The sequence below is a fragment of the Physcomitrium patens genome, chromosome 19, assembly GCF_059467195.1.
Source record: "Physcomitrium patens ecotype Gransden chromosome 19, ASM5946719v1, whole genome shotgun sequence".
Classification (NCBI taxonomy): Eukaryota; Viridiplantae; Streptophyta; class Bryopsida; order Funariales; family Funariaceae; genus Physcomitrium; species Physcomitrium patens.
This window is the reverse complement of record NC_143428.1, coordinates 2115485-2133626: the sequence shown is the minus strand read 5'-3', so window position 1 is coordinate 2133626 and position 18142 is coordinate 2115485.

Sequence of the window (18142 nt, the reverse complement as noted above, 5' to 3'; positions counted from 1 at the left end):
TCTCTTTCACCTCAAATTCTTCATTATTATCTACTTCTATAGGAGGCGATGGCATTTGTCTTCTTCCTTGTATATCCACTGTTTTATATGGTTTAAGAAGAGACACGTGGAATACAGGATGGATCTTCATTGACTCCGGTAGATGTAACCGATATGCAACTGGGTTGATCTGTTCAGAAACAGAAAAGGGGCCAAGCCTACGATAGTCCAACTTGTCACAAGGTCGAATAGTCTTGATATTGCGACAAAGTAGCCATACCTTATCACCCACGTTGAGTTGTGGTTGCTCCTTACGATATAGATCTGCGTTTATCTTTTATCGTTCTTGAGCTTCCTTCAATTGCGTCTTCATTATTGCATGTAACTCTGACAACCGATTTGCGATATCTTCTGTTGCAGGATTATCAACTTTTGAAAAATCAAAAGTATCAAGTCGTGGATGATAGCCATAATTGGCAAAGAAAGGTGTTTGTTGCATGGAAGAATGTACCGTATTATTATAAGCAAACTCTGCCAATGGCAGAAGGGTTGTCCAATCATCTTGTTGGTAGTTGATAGTACACCTTAAATATTGCTCCAAGACTTGGTTTATTCGCTCTGTTTGTCCATCAGTTTGAGGATGGAAAGCCAAAGATAGCTTTATGTCCACTTTTAAAATCTTTAAAAGGGTCTTCCAAAATCTTGACACAAATTGAGTTCCCCTATCCGATATGATATCTTTAGGTAATCCATGATAGAGATAGATATTATCAATGAAAAGCTTAGCTGTTTCTTCACCTTTGATAGATTTTGTACATGGCACAAAATGTGCCATCTTGGTGAAACGATCTACTATCACAAATATAGAATCATAAGATCTTGAGCTTGGAAGATCTGTGATGAAATCCATAGAAACAGAAGACCATGGTTGCTCTAGTATAGGTAATGGCTGAAGAAGTCCGTAAGGTCGATGACGAGGAATTTTTGATCTTGAACAAATATCACATGATTGTACAAAGTCTTTGACTGACTTCCACATTTGTGGCCACCAAAAATCTCATGATATGAGTTCTAAAGTCTTATTATATCCAAAGTGCCCTGCTGCTCGAAAGTCATGACGTGCTTGAAGAACACGTAAACGTGCTTCTCCTTCTGGAACATATAGGCGTCCTTCAAAATATAATAGATTATTCTTGAACTCGAACTTAGAAGGATCATGAGACTTCGAAGAATTATTCTCGATATCATGAACAAGAGGGTCTGAGGACATATTGGACTGGATTTGCTTGAGAAAAGTTGAATCAATAGTCAATGTTGATTTCATTGCTCGGAGATGAAATTGCTCCGGTTTCAAGAGGACCGTTCTTTGTTGCTCAAAAGCTGCATCTCCTTCTTTTGGTGCAAAATAAGAACGTCTAGATAGGGCATCGGACAAACCTTGTTGTTTTCCTGGCCGATAAGTGATAATGAACTCGAATCTTGACAAAAACATACTCCAACGAGCTTGACGATGATTCAATACGTGTGCTGACATGAAATACTCGAGGTTCTTGTGATCTGTATATACAGTGACTGGACTAGAAGCGCCTTCTAGATAATGACGCCATTCTTGAAAGGAATCCATGATCGCAAGAAGTTCTTTATCGTCGATCTCATAATTGATCTCGGCTGCTGAGAATTTTCTTGAATGAAAAGCTATCGGATGAAGTTTGTCATCTGATCCCATTTGTGATAAAACTGCACCCAAGGCAAAATTTGATGCATCTATTTCCATAAAAAATGCCTTGGAAAAGTCAACACGATATAAGACTGGTGCAGAGACAAACGATGTCTTTAAGGCTTCAAATGCTGCTTCCGCTTCTTGATTCCATTGGAATTTATCTGTACTAGTCAAGCGTGTAAGTGGAACTGCAACTCGTGAGAAATCTTTGATGAAGATCCGATAGTAATTGACAAATTCCAAGAAACATTGGACATCTCTTACTGTCCTTGGAATCTTCCAATCTATGATTGTTTGGACTTTCTTAGAATCCATCATGAGACCATCATTTGAAATGATGTATCCTAAAAAGTCAACTTGAGTAGTATGAAATACACACTTTTCCATCTTGGCGTACAATCCTACATCTCTAAGTTTTTGTAATACTTGACGAACATGTATTTCATGTTCTTCGACGTTCTTAGAATAGATCAGGATATCGTTTAGATAACAGACGACAAAATTGTCTAAGAATTCACGAAATACATCATTCATGAGATGTTGAAAAGCAGTTGGTGCATTCGTGAGTCCAAAGGGCATGACATTATATTCAAAATGTCCATACTTGGTTCGAAACGCAGTCTTCCATTCATCTCTTTCTTTGATCCGTACTAGATTATATGCTCCTCTTAGATCTATTTTTGTATAGATCTTAGCTTGATTCAACTGGTCAAGGAATCCTGATATCAAAGGTAATGGATACCTGTTCTTGATTGTGATCTTGTTGAGTCCTCGATAATCAACACACATTCGTAAAGATCCATCTTTTTTCTTTACAAATAGAATTGGAGCTCCTGCTGGAGATTTTGAATGGCGTATGAAATTCTTCGCTAAATTCTCGTCAATATATGTCTTGAGTTCAGCCATCTCATCTTGCGATAAACTGTAAATTGGTCCAAATGGTGGCTGAGTTCCTTCCTTGAGGTCGATTGAACAATCATATGGACGATGCTCAGGAAGAATATCTGCATTCTTTTTCTCAAAAACGTCTTGATACTCCTGATATTGACTTGGAATGCCACTTGAAGTCTTTACGTTTTTAGAAATAGGTGCAGCATAAATAGCAAAAGTTGCTCCTTCTTTTGCTGCGTGTATAAATGCTTTTGCACCTATCAGTACGGATTTTACTATACTAGACTTATAATTTTTTACTTGGTTAGTAGAACTATTAATAACGCTCTGGAAAAAGTCAAGTTTACGTGAATTCCAATCTATTTGAGGGTTATATTTTTCTAGCCAGGATAAACCTAAAATAACTGGATTGGACAGGGATTTAATTATGTTAAAAGCTATGTAGCTATCATGACCATCTATTGTTAATTTTATAGGATGAGTTTCATGAGTGACATCTCCAGAAGACAAAAGACGACCATCTATGACTTCTACATGTACTGGTTTAGGTTACTGTACAAAAGGTATTTTACGACTTTTAACAAATTGTTCATCTAAAAAATATGCTGAGGCTCCCGAATCTAATAAAGCAGAGGCTTTGTAATTCTTAGGTCCTAAATATAAGTCTATTATAAAACAAGGAGAGGGTTCTGAAGAGAGGATAGGACCTTCATTAGGAATTGTACAAGGTTCCAGCTGCATGGTCTCTATTGTAGCTGGACGAATCCGTTTTCCGACATGTTGTTTTCTTTGACCATTGTACCCCTCATTTTATAGTTGCATCGTTTCTTTGGACAATGTTGAGCAGTGTGCTTAGGTTCTCTGTAATATAAACATAATCCTTCTTAACGACGACGAATCTTTTCTTGCTCAGTTAGGGGTTTAAAACGTACCGCGTCAATTTGCATGTCTTCTACTTCCGAATGTACGTTTGGCAAAGATGTTGATGTTGCCATTGAGTAATAACGTTGAGGTTCTCGTGAATGATTCTCGGATCGAAATTCGAAAAGTCGATTATCACATTTTACCGCAAAATCGATTGCTTGACTCAAAGTTTGAGAATCAGGTAAGTTGAGCATCAATTTCTTTACTTCGTATTGCAATCCATAAAAAAATTGACTGATGAGTGCAGCATCATCCTACTTGATGTCAATTGCAAGTTGTCAAAATTGTGAAGCATACACTGTTACTGAGCGATTTCCTTGTCGCAGAATTCGGATCTTATTTGTTGCAACACGAATTGCATCGTGTTCACCATACATAGATCAAAACTCCGCCAAAAAAGCTTCCAAATTGTCCAATATTGGATTTCATTGTTCAAGAAAAGACGAAAACCACGATAATGCAGAACCAGAAAGTAGAGTGCCAATAAACCTGACTTGTGATCCTGGAGTTGGATAGTTTTGCGGTTGAAGTTCAATTGCCAATTGTACTTGATTGATGAATCCTCGAAACTTAGATCTCGTACCATCAAATTTCTCGGGTAAGGCAATTCTTGGTTCTTTAGTGCTTACAGGGTGTTGTACAATTGGAGAAGGAACGTGATTTGTTGTAGATGTTGAAGCAGCTCCGATCATCTCTATATCCCCACTTTCTACTATTCTTGTTCTTTCATGTATTGGTGAATTGAGTTGATGCATCGCAAGCATTAACTCCCTCATTTGCTCTTGCATTTGTGCCATTGCACTCTTCATTTCAACAAGCTCTGCCATAATGACACTAAGAAGAAAAATTTGTTTGATACTGCTCAAGACAAAAGAAAAGAAAGACTTAATAACAAAGAAGATACTAAGAACAATATCAGTTTAGAAGTGGATAATCCGCAAACTTCTAATATGCTTATGTTTTGTCAAGAGAAAGGGGTAATCTACTCTCACTCAAGAAAAACAAAGCTCTGATATTATAAGTGTACTCTTGTCAATCTGTCAAGGACAAAGATTCGATGAGAGAAAATATACACAAAAAGGCTATCTCGATATAATAAGTCAAAATATAAACAAGTAGGTATATTAAAAGGAAACTGGAATGGCTATTACCACAAGACAAGAAACTAAAGACTCTTGAACCTGGACTAGAAGCAAGAAAAGAGTTGACAAGAGTGAAGAAGCCTTCACTCTTGTTTTTATATATACTATCTAACTAGGGGCTACGTGGCGACGTTCTATAGGACCTCCAATATGTGTTGACTTTGTAGGACACATGCCTTGACGTACAAGGCAAGTTTTTCTACGTGTGGGCCACATAGTTAGCTTGATCTTCAAGCTAACAACATGTGTGGCACATGGCCAACTTGTTGATCACGTTTCTAATCCAAAAAGTCAATTAAAGACACCTATGAAGTCAAAGCAGCATCTAAGAAGTTTCTAGGAAGCTTCTATATTAAATATTATAGAATTAACTTACTTTTATCTATTTTTACTTACTTCTACCTATTTCTATATGTAATTATTAGCTTACATGATTATGGTCGTGACAATGCCAATGATTCTTCAGCATGCAACAACACCTCCAATTATTTGGAACAAATGCTAATGAAAAAATTATATATGCTTTTAATTATTTTAGAGGTGCAACAACCATTTGGTGGTGACATCAAGCTCAAAGCTATGGAGCTCAAGGCAGATTTTGTGACTATGAGGAATTTAAGATCAAGCTTAAGAATCAATTTTGACCTATCAATGCAAAAAAGTTAGCATGAAATTAGTTGGCTAACTTTACATAATCCAGATCAGTACAAGATTATGTCTCTCAGTTCAAGTCCATATATTTCTAATTGGCAATGTTTCAAAGGCGGAGATGATGGATTAGTTTATATGAAGATTGAAACCTATAATCCAACAAGATATAGAATTAAAGAATCTACAAACATTTGAAGATTGAAACCTATGATCCAACAAGATATAGAATTAAAGGATCTACAAACATTTGAAGATTGAAACCTATGATCCAACAAGATATAGAATTAAAGGATCTACAAACATTTGAAGATTGGAACCTAAGATCCAATAAGATATAGAATTAAAGGATCTACAAACATTTGAAGATGTAATTAGGATTGCAGAGAAGGTTGATGCTATAGATTTTAGAAATCATAGAATACAACCTATAACGGGAAGTTCTATGCTACTAGCTAATACTATGGCACAACAACTAATGCTAATGGAGATTGATAATCTGCAAAGACCATTGATACCATAAAAATGACAAATATTAGAATAAAAGAAATTAAATTTTTATTATCAAGAGTCAAATCTTCAGATCAGAGATTATCTAAAATGTCAAAGTTTTAGTACCAACAAATCATGGAGGATTTACAATCTCAAGGGCTTGTAAATTAATAAAGAAGTAGAGTAGAAAAATAGGGCTCTCTAGTAAAGGCACCAAAAATTAGTACTTAAGATAGTTGTTGTTTTTCAGAGACAAATAGCATGACTTCAAACAACTATCAAAAAGATTGACGGGTATGTCTAATGGGCCAAATAAAAAGATAGTTATATTGAATGCTTGTGGATTGCAGCTCTACAAAAATTTATATCTCAATGATAATTGCCAATTGACTTAAAATTAAAACAAAGTTGATTAAAGTATTGAATTTATACCTAGCAAATGACCAAAAGAATGTGTTGAATGAAACAAGTGAAGAAGAAATCCTAAGATTGACTAATACTTATGCTTTAAAGAAGAAGTTTAGAGTAACAAAACTTAGATATGATATTATTTTTAGTATGTCATGCCCAGAGGTAAGAAATAAACAAGTTGATTGACTAGTAAGGACAATTTTTTTAAAGATAGGAGACATGGTGACTCTTTATGTCCATGTATTGAGTAGAATAGAAAAATAATCTACGGCTAAAAACTTACTTATAAGAATAATCTTTATGAAGAAAAAAAATATGGCATAAGCAATTGATATATATAATCGTTTTGAATCTTGCCTCAATGGTAGAAAAAACAACTAAAGAATCAAAAGGAGTAGAGCAACTCATATATGAATATTAAAATGTCTTTCCAACTGACTTAATTAATGGTGTGCTATCTGATCGAGGTACTTCCTTTCAAATAGAACTAGTGCTTGAGGTCAAACTAGCAAGTCGACCAATTTATTATCTAGTACCAAATGAACTTAAAGAGTTTCAAAAGTCATTGGACGAATTCATAGAAAAAGGCTTCATTTAAGAAAACACATCGCCATGAGAGGCACCTATATTCTTTGTACCTAAAAAAGATGGTCGACTTTGACTTTGCATCAATTATTGGATGAAACAAGATTAGTCTATCTTGAGAGTCTAAGACTCTTCTAATCCACATCAACATAAAACTTCATCACAAAATAGGGAAAAATCAACCAGAATAAAATTGAATAGAATTAAATAAAATAGGACACAAAAGAAAAAACTAAGCAAATAAAAATAGAACAAAATAGAACTGAATAAGAAGATATAAAACAAAACTTTATTAAGAGAGAAGGTCCAAAGCCATATCTGACCAGATGCTTAGAAGGCCCAAACTAATCCTATTTATACTTTGTTCTACCACCTTAGATTTTTTAAAATATTCCTAAATGATATATCTTTTTTAGGTAACCACCTTAAACTCCTTCTAAAAGGTTCTTTAATGGATCTTACTTAGATAACTATCCTAAATCTTTTCTAAAAGGTTCTATGGTAGATCCCATCTACATAACCACCATAAGCTATTTCTAAAATGCTTTAGGATGGATCCTACATGATCCACTAACTTAGCCCTAATTCCAAAAATCTCCATAACTTCTCAAGTATGGTTCCAACTATCTATTCTTATGTATCAACAATACAAATATCTTATCTATACCTTATTACATCAAAGCTTCAATAAGTTTATTATAAAGAATGCATATCCACTTCCACATATAGATGATCGTCTTAATCAACTTTAAGGTGCAATCATCTTTAGAAAATTAGATCTTTGGAGTGGTTATTTACAAATTCCTATTATCAAAGAGGATATAGAAAAGATGGCATTTTGCATCTACTTTAGACATTTGGGTGGCTTCTATTAACTTTTAGCCTTACTAATGTTCTTGTCTCTTTTATGGATCACATGAATAAATTATTTTGAGACTTTTTGGATAAGTATGTCATTGTCTTCATTGATGATATCTTCATGTATAGTAAAATACCTAAGGAGTATGAACAACATCTATGGAAAGTGATGTGCCGACTATGTGATAGTCACTTCTATTATAAGTAATCAAAATATGAACTTTGAAAGTCAAAGGTCACTTTTTTGGAGCATGTAGTATTCTTTGGAGGCATGAACATTGAGTAAGACAAGGTAAAAGCAATGGAAGATTGGTCAACTTCCAAGGATGATTTTGAAGTCTACTCATTCTTAGGCCTTGCTAGATATTATTGTCATTTTGTTTGGCAATTTACATGCATTGTTGCCTCATTAACAAGCTTATTAGAAAAAGGTGCCTTATTTAAATGGAAATTGGAACAACAAAGGACCTTAGATGAGTTGAAAGAGACACTGATTACTACTCCAATATTACAATCATATGATGTCAACCTTCTATGTATACTTGACATTAATGCTTTTGACTTTTTTATTAGTATAATTCTTCAACAAGACTTTAGTAGAGGCCTTCAACTTCTGACATAGGAATCATGTAAACTTAGAAGGACAAAGAACAATTATTCTACATGTAATTGAGAGCAACTAAAAATTATACATACTATAAAGGTGTGGCAATACTATTTATTGGAGAATCCAATGATTGTTCGGACTAACTATTAACCTCTACTATATGATTTTTATTTTAAAAATATGAAATCACAACATCATCATTAATAAGAGCAGTTGCAGCTCTTTGACATTCAGCTTGATTACAAGCAATGGCGGCAACACACTATGCTAGATATCTTATTATATAAATCTGATTTAAAACCTAAATCAAATGATAAGATAGAAGTTTCTACCATTAATAGTGCCATTTTAGACTAAACAAGAAGAGCAAAATGGAAGAAAGTTATACGTTGTAATGCTTATTTTAAATTGGTTATCAATCGATTGAAATTAGATGATGTGCAATATTAAGGTTATTATATCAATGATGGCTTGTTCTATTTCAAGAAAAAAAATTATATACTTGATAATGCTATACTTTGGACGTACATACTTCAAGGAGAATATGACATTCCAATATTTTGACACTCAGGGCATGAAAAGACATTATAATGGATCTTAAGGATATGATTTTGAATAAGTTTGGATTGTAATGTTCAAGCTTTTATGTATTCTTATGAATCATGTCAATTTAACAAAATATATAATGTAGCATCTTTTAAGCTATTGTAGCAAACTCTACTACCTATAATATATTAGCAACATGTGACTATAGATCTCATTATGTGTTTGTCGTAAACGCCTCACAATTATATTGTGGATGTTATCTTTGTAGATCAATTCTTGAAGCAACTTCACTTGGTAATAGTATGCTCTAATATTAATGTCCTAGTACTTACATGAATCGTCTTTGATACTAACTTTTGTCACCATAGATTACCTTGTATCATCATTTCAAATCAAGATTTATGCTTCAAAAGGAGTTTCTGGCAAGCCTTGTTAAAGCTATTTATAGCCTTGTCGGCTATGTCTATGGCCTTTCATCCTCAAATAGATAGAAAAATAAAGCATGCAAATTAGACTCTAGAGGATTTTGGAGCATCATGACTTTCTTCGTGGTAGTGGACATCTGTAACTTCAGTACAAAATTCTCTAGAAAGTTTATCCCATCAAGGATGCAATGTGAAAACCTGCACAAAACCTCATTCATTATGAAGAAACCATTCAAAAATACCATCGAGAGAAAATAATGATGTTTCATATTACTAGAGATAGATTAGCTATAATAGAGCATATATAAGATATTTATATTATTTGCACATAGAAATATATAATTGAAGTTGTTTTTAGGAAGTTTTTAGAATTCAAGTTAAAATAGTGGTTCATATGGGACCTACCATAAAACCTTTTAGAAAGGCTTAAAGCAATTATTATAGTAGGGCCTACCATTAAAGACATTCTAGAAAGCTCTAGGGATAGTTGAATAAAGTATAAATAAAACTAACTCAGGTCATTTGGACATTTGGCCAGATATGGTTTTAGATTCTTTCTTTCAATAAAGTTTGGTTATTTTTTCTTATTCTATTCTATTTGGTTCTGTTTGGTTCTATTTTATTTTATTCATTCTTGTCTTTCATACTCTATTCTGTTTAGTTACTTTCAATTTTATTTTGATATATTTGGTCTTATTTTATATAGAGATTCTTATTGTTATGAAATTAGAAAGATTTTAGATCTTAGAAAATCTAGTCATGTTTCATCAAGCTACTACTAAGTTTATCAAGACATGTTTGAAAAAAAAATATAAATATTCTTTTAGAGCATTGTTTCTATGATCCATTGATCTTCAAAAAAGAGCTCAACTACCATTTGAATCAATCTATAAGCTATTATAGAACAACTTGGCAGCATTCAAGGAATACATTGATAAGAATTTAACTAAAAACTTCATATGGCATTCTAAATCTCTAGTCAAGGCTCTTATTTTATTTATGAAGAAAAAAGATGAATCTCTGTAAATGTGTGTAGACTATTAAGGATTGAAGAAAATCACTATCAACAAGAAGTATCTTCTATCTTTAATTTCATGATTTTTTGGTCAATTCAATCAAACAAAGATCTATACAAAAATAGATCTATGAAGAATATATAATTTGGTACATATTAAAGAAGGAGATAAATAGAAAACTGTAATTTGAATTAAGTATGGACATTTCAAATATAATGTTATGCCTTTTGGACTCATGAATGCACCAACTACTTTTCAAAATCTAATGAATGATGTCTTTTATGAGTTTCTTAATGATTTTGTCATCTATTATTTAAATGACATTCTAATCTACTCAAAAAATAAAAAAGAGCATGAAATTCATGTTCATCATATGTTACAAAAACTAGGAAATGCAAGATTATATGTGAGGATGAAAAAATATAAATTTTATATTATTCAAGTTGATTTACTAAAATACATCATTTCAAATTATTATCTTATAATGGATCTTAACAAGATCTACACTATTATAGATTAAAACATCTCAAAAAAAATTAAAGATGTGTAATATTTTTTGAGATTTGCCAATTATTACATGATCTTCATCAAGAATATTTCTTAAGTTGCACCTCTTCTTACATATTTGACATGTAAAAAAAAACTTGAATAAATCAAAGAAACTGAAATATCTTTTGAAGCCTTAAAGATAGCATTTATTTTTGTATCAATCTTGTATTGCAAAGACTTCTCCAAAGTATTTTTTATCGAAAAAAATATATCAAACTTTGTTATAGAAACAAATATATCAAACTTATTTGTTAGAAATGGAAGCAAATAAGAAGTTCCAGTTTGTAGCTTTTTATTCTAAGAAATTTTTAGCAATCAAAATTAAATATAAGATTGATAATAAAAAAAGCTTCTTGCAATCATAGATTCATTTCAAGATTAGCACGATAACTTAGAAGGCACTTCTAATCCAGTCACTATATATATAAATCTTAAGAATCTTAAATACTTCATATCAATGCATATTTTGAAACATTGTCAAGCCCATTAGTACATGTCTTTATAAAGATTTGATTTCAAGATTATTTATTAATTTAAAAAATAATAAGATTTGTTAGATGCCCATTTTAGACATTCTTATCTTATACAAAAAGAAAAAAAATGCATCTTTAGATTAATAAAGAAAAATTTACTCAAAACTTAAGCAATTTTCACTTTTGAGCAATAAAATGAATATTGATTGTTAATTCAACTTTTTTCAAGCAAATTCAATGAAGTATGTCTTTTAATCTTCTTGTTTATGATATTAAGAATAATCCTTTTAAGTCTCATAATACTTCTAAGTTTGAATTTAAGAATAATCTACTCTATTTTGAAGAACAATGATATATTCTAAAAAGCAAAGGATATTTACGTATACTTTAAACTTGTCATGACTTTCTAGCAACCAAAAATTTTGGATATAATAAGATTTTGGAACTAATATCTAGAGATTTTTTGTGGCCTCAAATATAAAAGGTAATCAAAGAATTTGTTTAATTATGTGATATTTGTTCAAGATTGAAAACTCCTCATTATTGATCTTATTGACTTTTTCAGCCATTATCTATTCTGAAACAACGATAATCTTTTGTTTGTATAGATTTGTTATAGATTTTCTAGTCTCAGCTCTGTATGATTTTATATTTATGATAGTAGATCATTTTATCAAGATAGCATTTATGTACCATATATAAAATCTATTACAAATGAAAAAATATCTAAGTTTTTTTTTAACAACTTCTATCGCTATCATGGATTGCCCAAGGATATTATATTGTATAAGAGGATTCAATTTGTATCAAGATTTTAAAAAATTCTTTTCAAAATTTTGAAAGTGCATATGAAGCGTTCTACAACTTTTCATCCTCAAATTAATGGGCAAATGAATAAATCAAGTTTCAAAGTAATACTTAAGATGTACCATCAACTATTATTAAAATTATTCAATAATTCTTTTGCCATTGGCAAAGTTTTTTTATAATAATTTGATACATTCTTTTACTCAACAAACATATTTTTTTATTAATTATGATTATTATCCATAATTAGATATTTTTGATTTTTTAGAAATTAATAATTTTATGACAAAAGATTTGACAAATCAATTTTCAGAGCTACACATAATAATAAAGGCATGGTTGAAAGAAGTTCGAAAAAAAAAAAAAAAAAAAAAAAAAAAATCAATGTAAATACTTCTTGTAAAAAACAACTACGATTCAATATAAATGATAAGATATGGTTATTTTGTTGCAATATCAATACTACTCATTCTTGTAACAAATTAGACTATTGTAGACTTAAACTTTTTCTTATTTATAAACAAATAAATTTTGTTGCTTATCAATTACATCTACCAAAGTCAATGAAGATCCATCTTATATTTTACATGTCCTTTTTTAAACCATATAAGACAATGAATATTTCAAGAAAAAGATAGATATCATCTTCTTTCATAGAAATAGATAATAATCAAAAATTTGATGTGAAAAAGTTTTTAAATTTAATGCAATACTTAAATAAATTAAAATATCTTATTTATTGGCATAAATATGATATTAATGAATGTATATGAAAACTAATAAAAAAATCTTACAAATACAACAAAAAAGATTAATATTTTCCATCAATGACAACCATCAAAACCAAAATAAAGAATCACAAGATCTATGAAAGATGATGTTTGCTTTTCATTAAACTTATTACTAAAAAAGAAGAATAATATTACAAATATTTATATTTATTCTAATGATCACATATGTAATTAATAAAAATAGATTAATTTTATAATATCATCTACAAAAACTTTTTAATAACTTCATAAACATTACTTTAATTTCACATGTATTTATAATTTATTGGTAGATTAAAAACTTAATCAATAAATTAATCATATATCACATATGTTTATAACTTGTGGATGTAAACTAAAATAAACCTCCATTAGTTGGAAGTTTATTCTAATTCACAAAAAGTGAATTAATTGTATAAACTACAAACATTATGACTCTTATTTATTCTACAATTAAATAATCTATATATCTTCTTTAAACACCACATTGTTAAACAAACCTCTACCATTCACTCTCACTTACAATTATAATATATCCACTTCATGCATTCCTAAAAAATTTTGTTTCTTAATTTTTGATTATATAACCTAACTTAATTGAATTAATACTTAAATTTCTTTATTTTATTTTATTTATTTCATTAATTTTTATCTATCAGCACAAAAATTCATCTAAATATAATTTATCGTCCGTGAATGATTTCTCATCCATAAATAAGTTGTCATCCATTCATAATCTTAATTCATCCATTTAAAATCTAATTTAACCCGATTAACTTAAACTCACAAAATAATTTATTTTAACTCAAACTCAAGGATGTAAGTCAATGTCTTACCTACTTTCCGAGATCGAGTTGAATATTGTAGCTCAACCACTAAGTTGATGGCAGTCTGAAGTTGGTCCACCACAGATCTAATGACTAGCTTTAGGTCAGAATGCCAAAGTCGTACAAGGCGGTTGAAAGGTCCGTTGGCTGATCACTAGTTGATGGTAGATTTTGAAGCCCTAAAGAAGAACAATGGAAGCCAGCAAAGGTCGAACCAACACAACAATCCCTACCAATTGCGGAAGTTTTCCTCCTCTTCTTCTTCTATAGCAAGGTCTCCACCTACTTGAAGTGTCTAAAGGATCAGAACTAGCTATGCAACTCAATTCAAATTTCTACCATCGTATCAACTTGGATCTGCTACCAAAACCGCCGCTATTTGAATGTTGAACCAGAATGTCACCACCGAATGGTTCTTGCCTCTTTCGCAATGAAGCCACCTTTTGCCTCTCTAATTGAGTTGGCGAGCGTGAATGCCGATCGCTGAATGTAATGTATATAATAATTCAACTAGGACTACCAAATTCCGGATGAGAGGGACGAAGGATTTTGAACTTGATCATCACCTTGTGGCTCAAACAGCAAGAAGGCGAATGTCAAAGGCTTTATCTTGATGCATAGCACCCTTCCTGCAATGGACTCCTTGGCCGTCCAACGCTGGATCGGCCACTTCCCTCGCAGTCATGCTTGCAATGAGTTGGGTTTCTTGTACTACAATTATCTTAAAAGCAATTACCTTTCATGTCACAATCGAGAAGAGTACTCTGAAGGATTGATGCTGGTTGTTAACACCAACTCTGTCGCAGCCAGCTCGAAACTGATGGATGAATCGATCCGTAAATAAATGTTGCCGTTGATGTTGCCTCTGCTCACCAAGATCACCAACTCGAAAAGGACGTCGGCCAAGATGGAATACTAGAGGTTAGCCGCAAAACACCAACTACCATAACCAAAAGTGATTTTGTTCCCAAGCCACCCTGATCGAGCAGGCACCACTGTAGACACGATCATAAGACGATACAAGCAACCCCATCGAAGGCAACACTCAAAAAGGAAGAAAATGAGACTTGTTGGCTCTCGGAGCTGTGAAGCGTGAGGAAGAAAAAAATCAGGGAGTTCGGGATCCTGGCGGCCGGACCCTTATCAACGAGGAGGCTGCCGCCATTCAGGGGCAGCCTCTCGCCACCTTGATCATCTTTTCTTTTTCTTTTTCTTTTCATTCCTATTTCTTTTCTTTTCTTTTCTTTTTCTTTTGTCTTTCTTCCTTCTTCTCCTCTCTATCTTCTTTCTTCTTTCTTTCTTTCTTTCTTTCTTCCCCTTCTACTTCTTTTGATCTTTTTATTTGTTTATATTTTATATATATAAAGATATATATACTTATTTATTTATCTTAAGAATTATTAATTTTTTTCTTTTTTCTTTTGACAACAAAAAATATTCTTATTGGCTGTCATCTAATGTTAGCTACAAAAACCTATTTATTATAGAATTTTGTCCTAATAAATTCTACCCTAGATTGCATATCGGCTATTAGTAATCTATTTCCTATTTTTTCAAAAAATTCTACTATTAACACACCAATTCTGTGATTTTAGGCACAATAAGTGTATTTTTTAAACTAAATACTTAAGTGAGTCAATTCAGTGGCTAATACAGGAACAAGCTAACTATGTGGCTCACATATACATAACTTGCCTTGCACGTTAAAACATGTGTCTTGCAAAGCCAACATGTGTTGAAGGTCTTATAGAATATTGTCATGTAGCTCCTAGTTAGAGAATATATATATGGAAGCAAGAATGAAGCCTTCTTCACTCTTGTCAATGCCTTTCTAGTCTTTAGTCTTATTTCAAGACTTTTTAGTCTTCGTATCTTTAATAATAATCATTTTAGTGCAATATATTACCATTTTTCAGTAATTTCTTTTTCTTTTTGAGTGATACAAGAGTGTACTAAAGATTTCTTTATTCAAGATTCATGTTCTTGCCAATGTGCTCTCTTGTAGTCTCTATGGATCAAACTTCTATGGAAATACAACATATAAAGAGCCTACTATTTAACCTTTAAAATTTAGCACTATAAACAAATTTGTAAGTTGTACCAATAATATACAAAGCTCATAGGGATGGAACTTATACTCATGATTTCAACTTGAAAGTTTGAAACCTCATCCAAACTACTTATATTGCCTTTCTACTCATCTCATTGCCACCTTTATATTCAAAACATATTCACTTCATATATAGATCTATGTTGTTATATTGTCATTTGGCTACTATGTAAAAATAATACATATAAATATTTAATATATAATTTATTATATAATATGATAAGAGCCATATTATTAGATTTTAGTTGGTGACAAAATATGATTAGATTACTACTTTGAAATATTTAGTTTAAAAAGATTATTATTAAAGTTGATTTTATATTGATAATAGTTTTATATATTTAAAGCCACTTTTATTAGACATTGATGAGTCTTGAAATCTTATTTTCTTTCTTTTATTTGGTATTTAAAGCATATATTATGTAAATCTTATAAGAAAAAGGATTAAAAGGAGTTTTGGTAGCAAAAAGAGTAGTTAGAATATCCATATGGATGAATGGAGATGGATGATGAAAATCTCTATTACTATTGGCCAAAAGGCATACCCAATAGACTTCAAGGAGGCTATCTGAGGCCTTATTAGAGATTAGGATTGTTCTTTCGAGGTCATTCAAACTTAGAAGGCTAAGGTCAAAGAGTTTGGGGTTTTGGCTATGGTTTTGATACGAATTTTGAATGATTTGGAATTTTTATGAAAAAGATATAGGTGCTCAAAGTTAAGATGTGGGTTTTGTACCTACTATCACTTTTTTGGACATAATAAGTGCGTTCAGAAAGCAATGAAGGATTGGAGACTAGGATTGAAGAAAAAAGTATTTTGACTACACTTTTTGTATATTGCTTGATGAATTATATATTGGGATAAACGAATTATATAAAGTTGAAGTTGGTACTTGCAATCTAAGGGCAATAAGTGACCTGATTTATTAGTGGTTGTATTTCAAGCCATATCTTAAGAAATTTGACAAGATTTTAGCCAAAAATTTCTAAAAATGTGTGTTATCATGTTAATAAATTTTATACATAAGTTTTGTGGCATTTGGAGTTTGGATTTTTGAGATATGGAAAAAATAGTGTTCAGATGCTTATAAATTAAGGTTTAAAGCACTTGCTAGGATTTCTAAGATGTGAGACAATCTATAGTAGATTTATATTTTATTTTTTTTTGTGATAAAGCTTAAGGATATAACCTACATTTTCTCGAAATTTGAAAAAAATTGAATTGTTAAATCAAGAGTTATGAATTTCTAAAGTTCAAGGATAAAAAATCCTTTGTAGAAGAAAAATATTTTGATGGATTTTTGCTACAATTTGGGCATTTTATACAAAGTAAAGGGATTTTTAAGAGCCAAGACTTTATATATATTAAAGATGGAGATATGGAGCTATGAAAAAATTATGATATAAAGATGGATATTTGTAAGAGGATTATGGATTTTTTTTAAGCTTATGAGAAATCAAATTTAATAGCAAATAATTAGTTATCATTTGGCATAATAAAAGATGTTAGGATATTTTTAAATCCTTTAGAAAGCCTTAAGTATGAAGCTTCTTAGGTATAGAAGGATTTTATCAATAGAATATCTTTAAATACTATTATATTTCTTTGGCCTTTATAATAAGAAAATATCACTTATTAGAACTTGTCCAATAAGTTAAAGCTTAACTTTCTACAACTAGGTACCTGATGTATTCCCAGATAGAAAATCATACCACATGACAGCGTTCATAGAATTAGAACTATGCAAAATGTGACCTAGACACCACTTCATGTTGCCTTGAATTGATTTCTTGCTAAAAACAGAAAGAGCAGGGGCTAAGAATGAGCAAAGCCTCGGAACAGTTATTTTTTTTTAGTGATGGTTAAAATAGGATAGGTCATGTTAGTAAAAGTCTAAGTCACTTTATTATTTCTTTTTATATATATATATATATATATATATATATTCTAAAACAAATAAAATTAAACTTATCTATAGTTTAATAAAAAAAGATAAATAGTGTATAGATTTTTTTAAAGTTTATTTTTATTAGAATTTTTTTTTTTATTAATGGTAAATAAAGTAATTTATTAAAGATTTTTAATAATAGAATAAAAACTTAACTAGCTTGATTGGATTCCATTTCAATAATGGGTATTATAAATGATTTGACACATAATTTTTGTTAATTTGTAAAAGGCCCGTATTCAATAAGAAAATTTTCTATAGTGCTAATCATGTTTTTAAAAAATTAATGTAATTATATTTTATAATTTTTTGGGATATAGATAAGTTTAAGTGCATTTACAACATGGCTACAACATACTCTACCTTACTCCATGGTCTGCCCAATAATACGGTATTCAGACTATGAAAGTGTT